Genomic DNA, 9,665 nt, shown 5'->3' with positions numbered 1-9,665 from the left:
TAAGAGCAAACATTTTATTTTATTCTTCCCTCCACGACAACATGGGACAACTTATAACTATTAAACCCAAAATTATCGTTCCCATCGTTTTGGGGCGAGACGGATGCCGAAAAGCAGAAGCTGAAAAAAAAACCTTGCCATAGATCCAAGCCGGAAGAATTGTCCATACAATGGCGGAATCAGTCGTTCCGAAACTGCCGAGACGTTTATCGTAATCTTAAAGTATATGGGCACCAAAAACGGCACGGAAAACCCCCCGGGGATAGTTTGTGTGAGATTATTTCCTTTTGCTTCGACTGTGTTATTTTATTTTCCGCCGTTTTTTTTGCTTTAGTGAAAGCCATTTTACTCCCCACTCATACGGTTCGTGGAGTGCTTGCTAAAATTTTGAAGATAGTATTTTCTGAAATTGAATCCAAATTCATCCAGTTCGACACTTTTTCCCTTCGGTGTAAGCTTCGGGGTGGAAAATAATTTGTCGCTCAGCTCGCTATCAGTAGTGATTTCAAGACAATTGGGCGTAATTTGTGTACTTTGGATAAACTGCTCGGGGAGTTTCGAATAGCTGTCGAAGGATTTTTTTCATCCATGTTTTTACGCCTTTTTCTACAGTAGTTCAGCAAAGGAATTCGACAAAACGTTCTATCCATATGGTTAAAGAGTTTTTTGGTTTTTTTTCATCCCATTTTGTTTCAAGTTCTACGTTTGAAAAAAAAACAAAACAAAAATTTATAAATTAGTACTTTAAATCCTCGCTAATGTTTTGATGGTGAATTTGTAATATGTTCAAGCCCTATTCCTACTGACTTATAAAATTGCTTCCGTCCAAACTCATCTTTACTCCATTGCTGTCCAAAAACTCGGTCATCGTTTGATATTCATGGTGTCAATAAAAGAGCCAAGCAAGTAACAATAAACTATCATCGGTCCGAACCATTGATGGAACCATAATTGAAGTGTCGAAACAATAAACTTTATCTCTTTGACAAACCATCACTCAACGTGTGCCATGCCACTGCTACTTGTACTGCTACCGTTTTTCTATGATCTCAGCAAAATCTGGAAACTCGACTTTTCGACTCATCGACGATCATCGTCACACTCATCAGAAACAGCAGCAGCAGCAGTAGCAGTAGCAGTATTATCACCAGCTTTTGAGTCAACGTGTGTTTGATGTCATAGAGCAAGTATCAAATTTTCACGAGATGTGTTCTATCTGATATGAACTGGGGATGCATCAGTTTCTTTTATTCTTTAGTATTCCTTTATCAGAATTATGTTTGCACTTACTCTTACAGTAAAAATTAAACATTTAACATTAAACTAGTTTACCGGTGGTTATCCATTTTCCATTGCCCAGAAGGAAAATTTTGTTTCACCGGAAACTGTTTGCCAATAAAAAAAAATACAATTTTTATTTTACAAAACTTATTCTTAAATATTGAAAAATCATCTCAACATCCCATTCTGTTGGTGTAAGAGATTTAACAAATGAAAATATATACATTTTGCTTTTTTAATCCTAGTAGGCGTTACCCAGATTGTAACAGCTTGACATGGTGAAATGGCCAAATATGGAAAACTACTTAGCAAAGTTGATAAAACTGCTAGAAAACAGCTAAAGGTAGTTTTAAAACACAAAAAATGCTAAATCAGCTTAAGCTGCAACAGAAACAGAAAAAATATTTCAAAAACTGCTAAACTAAGATTGCCAGAATTTTTCAGAACCTATCCGGGCCGAACAAATCCGGGCTATTTTATATGAAAACTTCGAAATCCGGGAATTTGATTGCAAAATTGTTGATAAAAATCTGGACAATATCCGGGAAATTTGGTCAAAACCTAGGATTAAGTCATAAAAAATCAAGAAGAATGTTAAAAAAAAAATTTTAGCAGATTTTAAATTCTTTTTCATGCTTTCAAAAAAACCTTTCATGATTATTTTAATGAAACTTGCTCAAAAAAATTCATTTTGGACGCATGAATAAAAAAAATTACAATACAATGTGTTTAGTTTTAAGTTTAATTTGAGAATGAGAACGAGATTTAACCCAGGCAAAATTCGGGCTTTTCGTATGAAGTCCAGGCAACCGGGCTAGACCGAATTTTTCCAAATTTCATATTAAATATCCGGGATTTTCGTTTGAAAACTCTATATTGAAATTAGGGGCAAAAAACATGTTATTCGAAAAAAAAACAGCTTAACTTTTATTGAAAATACGGAAACAGCTTGAATTTATAAAATTCAAGACGGTATAATTTAAAAAAATCTGTAAAAGCGCTTGATAACAACATGAAACTTATACTAATTGCTAAACTAAGGTTGCCAGAATTTATCCAGTGCCTATCCGGGTTGGACAAGTCCAGACTATTTTATTTAAAAACCCAGCAAAATTTGGACATTCGATTTGAAAATTTTCAACCAAAGTTCAGGTCAATATACGAGGAAATTTGGTAAAACCCAAGGCGGGTATTTCAATAACCTTGGTAAAACCCTAGGAATTTAAAAAAAAAAATCAAGTGAAAAATTTTTTTTTTTAAATCAAAACTCACCAACAGACTTCAAATCATATTTAAGGCTAGCAAAAAAAAAACCTTTCAAGAAATTTTTTATAAAACTTGGTTGAAACATTTCGTTGATTTTGAAATTTATCTGGATAGATCTGGACAAAATTTTAGCTTTTATCAATGAAATCTGGGCAACTGGGCTGAACTGGACATTTTCCTAAGGGGGCATCCATAAATTACGTAACGCTCCTAGGGGGGGAGGGGGTAAGCTTTATCGTTACGAATTGTGACATAGGGAAGGGGGGAAGTATGCTGATCATTACGTAACGATTTTTAACTTAAAAATGTCAGTTTCATTGCAGCTATTTTGATGTCATGCAATTTTAGCAGAATGATATGCAAACCAAAATCAGCTTAAAATTTGTGAGCTTCAAAACGATTGAAACTGAATTGTAACCTTTCCTTTTTTCCGTTGTAAAACTGAATATAGGATACATTTATCCCCAAGAACTCAATTCAACCTTAATACGGAAATTTTACTATTTTTCTCAATTGATTTGAAAAATACAATTTTGATTATTCCAAGGAATATTACTAAGTGGAGTATATTTTGCGTAACAAGTTATTCTCTTTGAACAAAATAAAGTAAACAAGGTAGATCATCAGTTTACGAGCACAGAGCAACTCGTAATAAGACATTCAATTTATTTTATCAGAGAACTATCATCAATGAGTACTAAGAAGCGATTCTGATCGATATTAATTCCGTTTTAAAGAACGTTTAAATTTTTAGATTAAAACCATTTTTCGACCTTCGAAAAACAGTATTTAAAAACATGAGAAAATCGGAGGAGGGGGGGGGTAATAATCAGCGTTACGTAATTTTCATAGGGGGGTACGTCGAAGCGTTATGATTTGTGACATACGGGGGGGAGGGGGTCAAAAAAGTGCAGTTTTTGCGTTACGTAATTTATGGATGCCGCCTAATATCTTATTCAATATCCGGGCAAAACCGGGCAATCTGGCAAGTTTATGCTTATCCCATCGAAATCAATAAGTTTAACTTGTCAGAATTTTTTGCACGTTTCCGGCAAGGTTGCCGAATAAAATTCTGTGTTTTGACGAAAAAAAAATTCTGACTTTCTGTGGTTTTACCCAATAATTCGGTGATTGATTTCTGTGATGTTTTTTTCATTAATTTCTTTTAAAATTCATATCTAACTGCGTCTTTTTATATTTTACTTAAGAAAAATCAATTAACAATACAAATTTCATCTGAACTTTCTAATTAAGAGATAATTATCCAAAATTTATATTGACATAAAAAATTTAATTTAAAAAAACCTCCTAAATTTAAAAAATCTGTGAAATCTGTGAATATTTTCAAAACTCTGTGTTCTGTGACACAGATTCTGTTATGAAAATTGGATCAAAATTCTGTGAAATTATGGATTCCTCTGTGATTTCGGCAACCTTGGTATCCGGGCCGGACAAATCTGGGCAATTTTAAGTAAAAACCTTTCGAAATCTGGGCATTTGATTTCAAAATTGACCAAAAATCCGGGCAATATCCTGGCAAATTTAGTCAAAATCCAGAAATAACTGAACGAAAAAAAAAGAAGTTTTTTACCATAAAAATTCATCGATAGACTTTAAATAGTATTCAAGGCTCCCAAAAACTTTTCAAAATTATTTTTGTAAACTTGCTCAAAAATTTCGCTATTCGAGGCATCAAAGATTAATTTTTCAACACAATTTGCTATTTTTTTGTTTGATTTGCCAAATAAAGTAAATACATCCGAGGAAAATCCAGGCATTTTTTCAATGGAATCCGGACAACCGGGCCGGGCCGGACTGTTCTCAAATTTTCATTTAATACCCTGACAAACCCGTATAAAACTGGGCGATCTGGCAACCTTAATTTATACTTAAAATAGTCAAATAAATGTTACCAGCTTTAAACGATAAAAATAAAATCAAATGTTAAAACATCATCGAAGAGCTTCAACACAATTTATGAATTTTTCAACACTTAAAATACAATTGCATAAAATAAAAAAATAAATCGCGCAGAGCAGCACAAAAACTTCAACTTTGACGGAATGCTATTTCTCTCACAATGGATATTTTTTCATGAAAGTTTCACACAAGCTAGATAAATTCAAAAACTCTTCATTCAAGAAATTTTACGTTCTCATTCAAATTTTACGTTCTCATCTCAAAATTTTCTGAATTTATATAAAAAAGTTTATATAATATATAATAACATATAATATCTTTGATATAATATATACTATATTCAAGATTCATTTTAAAAATTATTAAAATATTATATGAAAATAAAATAGAAAATGATCATAAGAGAATGAGTTATGAAGACAACACATAGATTAATTTAGAAACGTAAGCTTTAAATGTATTTGTATATAAAATTCAATAAAAAAAATTAAAAAAAATAAATCCATCTTTATTTATCTAGTAACAAAAATACCTGCATGTTTTGCGAAGATTAAAAAAAAACTAGATATATGCTCAAAAGGAGACATTTGTTTTATATACTTTAAAACAATGTCATGTCAAAATTCCTATCAGTAATTTAGAACTCATTTTTTGAATAGAAGTAGTCTAAATTTCCGAAGTTCTTAAGGTACATGTCACATCAGTGTTTAAGCCCCTCATGAAGTTTTTCTTGCAATATTTTGATATAAATTGAACGAAACTTGATAAATATAATTATCATTCGTCAACACTAAAATTTAAGAGAATTCAAAGATATCACAGATTTTATGATTTTATGACTTAAATAAGTGTATGAATTTGCTTATTGAAGTATCTTTTCACACATTTGGTTTGGTTGATTAAATATATATTTTTAGCGATTCTGTAAGATTAAGATTAGAGCTTCAAAATTTTGATGGTAAAGAACGCATTAAAAAACAGTCTCCAATCCCAAGATCTATTTTTTTTTTCATTTCAAGAAAACATTCTTGAGTTTTAATAATAATTTATACAATTGAGTTTTAATGAAATAACTCTGGAATTTTTGTGCTAAACTTTTGTGTTTCAAATTCTTCCATTTCTGATAATAAATAAGTATTCCCTTATCTAAATTGGTTGATAACGAAAGTTGTTTTATTACCCGTTCTCAAAAGTGCTTCCTCCTTAAATATTTACATTGAAATTCGAATTATGAAAGCTCATTGTGTTGTTTTAAGAGAAATCAATTTTTTTATTATGTATTAAAAAAAATATATTTAAGCGCCTGAAGGAAATTGGTTCAAAGTTTTTTTACTGATTGTATATCTGTGTATGTGGAATTAGTAAATGTATGTCAAATAATTGCAGAATTTACAATTAATTATGTATGGGAGAGTGGGGAATCATGGGCCACTTTTTTTTCGTAGTTCCATAACTCCTTTATTATAAAAGATAAAATGAAAATAAAAAATGGGATGGTTTTCTACATTTGCAAGGTATCATAAGATATTTTTTTTAAATTTTTAGTAAGTTATTTTCCCATATATTTCTGACTGTTTGTCTAAAAGCAATATTTTTTGGATTTCGAAAAATGGTGGGGAATTGTGGGCCACCAAACCCAAATTGACCAAATAACATGCAAAGTTTACGAGTTGACCAAAAACTGTGATTTCCAAATTCATTTTGTTATTTTAAAGAAATTTCAGATGATGAAATGAAAAAGAGAGCTGTGTATGATCGCATAGATTCCAAAACCTGGCTCGCGAACGTTTTGGCAAAATTTTTCATATAGGATGGACAAAATATTTTTCATAACTCCTCATTTGGCATAAGAAAACTTTACAGATAGGTAAACCGTATTTAAAGTTCTGAATGTGTATAAAAACATGAAAATATAGGTTATTCAAGATGTGTGGCCCACGATTTTCCACAAGCTATGATTTGCAAATTGGTCCCGTTTGTGTGACTTATTGATGTTTCATCAAAAATTCCTTTTCCACGTGAAAGATCATGACAAAACCAAGATCATAAGCGTATGAGCATATTTTTGTTATGCACTTTAGGTTCCCCATCGATGAAATTAGCGGGTGTTTTTTTTAATTATGTAAGTAAATTTTTCTTCTTTTTTTAGCCTGATAAATAAAAGAAGCATATGATGCGTATTGCAGTCAACAACATATAGTAATATATGCTCACGCAAAGCGACGTCGATGACAGTTGGTTTGAGATTTTTATCTCAACACACATCTGAGATATTAAAAGTTGCCCACGTTTCCCCATGGCCCACGATACCCCACTCTCCCCTACTTGTTTAAAAAAACATTTTTGGTAAAAATTTTAACATTTTTATTGAAATAAATAAACAATTGAATTCAAAGATTGATAACTTCTATAAAACATAGAAAACAGAACTGCTTCAAATATATAAAACAGTCTTTCATAAAGTGTGGAATTTCCATTAAATACTAATACAGAATAGATAAACTATTTATACAGCTTCACAGCTATTCGAAGGATCTTACCTGTTGATGCAGCAAGGCATGGTGTCGTTGATGGCACTGATGACAGCTTTCTCTATCGCAGCTTCTAACCAAATGTCCCCAATGCAATGCATGCAAGCAATTACGGCACAACTTGACCTCCAAGACAGCTTCGTTTCGCTCTTCGAGATTCATTCGCTGGAATCGACCACAATGAAATGCAGAGGATTCCAGGATTCACTGCAGAATGGACATTTTCCTGAAGACCCAACCATAGCATGACAAACCGATTGTTTCTGTAGACGTTGATCGTTGTGTGAGTTGGGATTCTTTTGCGGATCGATAGATTGAAGAACCGCGCACTGAGTCTTCAAGAACTTCATAAGTGGAGCATAAGCTGGAACGTCCTTCATCGCATGCTTGGTTTCCCAATGACGTAGTGTAGTTTGATCAAGTCTTGAGTGAATCATATTTGCGAGAAGAGTGATCCACCCTGCAATTTCTTCCCAGATCTTTTCGAGCATCTGCATATTTTTCTCAAAATCGTTGATCAAACGATTGAGACCATCAAAACTTTCATTTTCAACGGTTCGATTGAAAAAGAACATCTAAATGTGATTTGGCTATAATCTTCTTATTCTCATACCGATTACGAAGCGCATTCCATGCCAGAGTATAATTCGCGGCTGATGGCTCAATTTTGTTTATCTCTTGTAACGCATGGCTAGATAAAGCAGCACGGAGATATGTAAATTTATTCATCTCCGTTAAATCTGAATTTTGATCAATCAAAGTATTGAACGAATCCCTAAAAACAATCCATTCAGTAGACTTCCCTCCAAAAGTTGGCAAAAGAATTTCAGGGAGTTTGACTTTCGAAAAAATCGAAGACGATCGTGTCAAATTGTCGTCGAAATTCTGTGGAATGCTTCTACCCTGCAGCTCCAGTAATTCCGCCTTCAGTAAACAGTACTTGTCATCAAATTGCTGTAACAATAGATGATTTTCATTTTCTATCGATGGGCCCGCAGCTTCACCTCTACCTTTCCTTTCACCATCACCGTCCGATGATTTATCTTCCAACGCTTCTTCAAGAAGAATTTCAATTCTGCCACACACATCGTAGAACTCTTTGCAGATTCTTTCAACATTCTCCAACCGAACACTAATCACTAAACACTAATAACACCAGTATCACTAAGGTAAGACCGAACAAATTGCGCATTGTTGTGGCCAATCGGAAGGCTGCAAATGGAATTCTTGCCAGTAATTTTTTCAAATTAGAGTACCAGCTGTACATTCCGTCTCGAGACGTAGAGATCGAGGGTGTTATAACTGAAACTAGTCTGGAGGCGGAATATGTTAAGTCCCACGGCGTTGGTAAGTTTAAGAGCCTTGATTCGACTTCGGTCGAAATCTTGGATTGTCGTCAACTCACAACTGCCAACGTCGTTAATGGAGTTAAAAAGTATTCTCCTTCAGGCTCGTTTCGAGTGACCTTCGCGGGCACCGCTCTCCCTCACTACGTCTTGATTGACGGAATTTTAAGACTTCCTGTTCGTCTTTATGTGCATCGCCTAATGCAGTGCAAAAATTGCATCAAATTGGGTCACACTGCGTCCCATTGCTGCAATAAGAAGCGCTGCCATCTTTGTGGGAAGAGTCATGGGGAAGAAGCATGCTCAGCAATAGAGCAGAAATGCGTCTATTGCGGGGGCTCACCCCATGATATCTCGTTGTGCGAGGCATTTAAGGGTAGCTGGGACAAACAGAAGCGCTCTTTGAAAGAACGTTCCAAACGTTCTTACGCCGCCATACTAAAGAAAGCTTCTCCACCGACCCAACCTCAATCCAGTAACATATTCTCTGTGTTGTCAGTTGATCAGGAAGATACAGACACAGCTGTTGATGAACACCCTGTTTTATTTGTAGGAAACTCTCGGAAGCGCGCGAAAGCGACTTCTCCCAAAATACCCAACAAAATTGCAACCGTTAACCCTCCAATCATCGTTGGGAAAGTCTGCCGAATGAGGAAAAGGTAAACCAAGTGCCTCCTGGTTTTCGAGGAAATATTCCTTCACAGAATAAACCGACAGCTTCGAAATCTTCAAATCCCGAATCCCAGTACCCGAATTTAAATCACTTTTCTATTGAAACACCTACTCAATCTGGGCTTTTTAAACTATCTGAAATTTTAAATGGGATTTTTTCGTTTTTCAACGTGTCTGAATCAATTAGAAGCATTGTCACTGCAATGCTACCTATCGTGAAGTCATTTTTAATGCAGATGATGCAAACTTGGCCCCTCCTTTCAGTGTTTGTCTCTCTTGATGGCTAATTCAAGCCGAGAGGTCGGAGATATCACTGTATTACAGTGGAATTGCCGTAGCCTAATCCCCAAACTGGATCCGTTCAAATTTCTTCTGCATGAAACTAATTGTGATATTTTTGCATTGTCCGAAACTTGGCTTTCTTCTCAAAATGATATATCTTTCCACGATTTTGATATTATCCCTCTGGATCGTGTAGATTCTTATGGGGGGGTGCTTTTAGGGATCAATAAGCGCCACTCATTTTACAGAATCCACCTTCCTTCGTCAGATGGGATTGAAGCTGTTGCATGTCATTAGACTGAGTCGATTTGGGGTCATTTTTGAATTTCTCAAACCCTGGGGTCTTAAAAGCTTCGTTTTGGCCCAA

Source organism: Uranotaenia lowii, chromosome 3 (genome assembly GCF_029784155.1).
Source record: "Uranotaenia lowii strain MFRU-FL chromosome 3, ASM2978415v1, whole genome shotgun sequence".
NCBI lineage: Eukaryota > Metazoa > Arthropoda > Insecta > Diptera > Culicidae > Uranotaenia > Uranotaenia lowii.
This window is presented reverse-complemented; position numbering follows the sequence as displayed.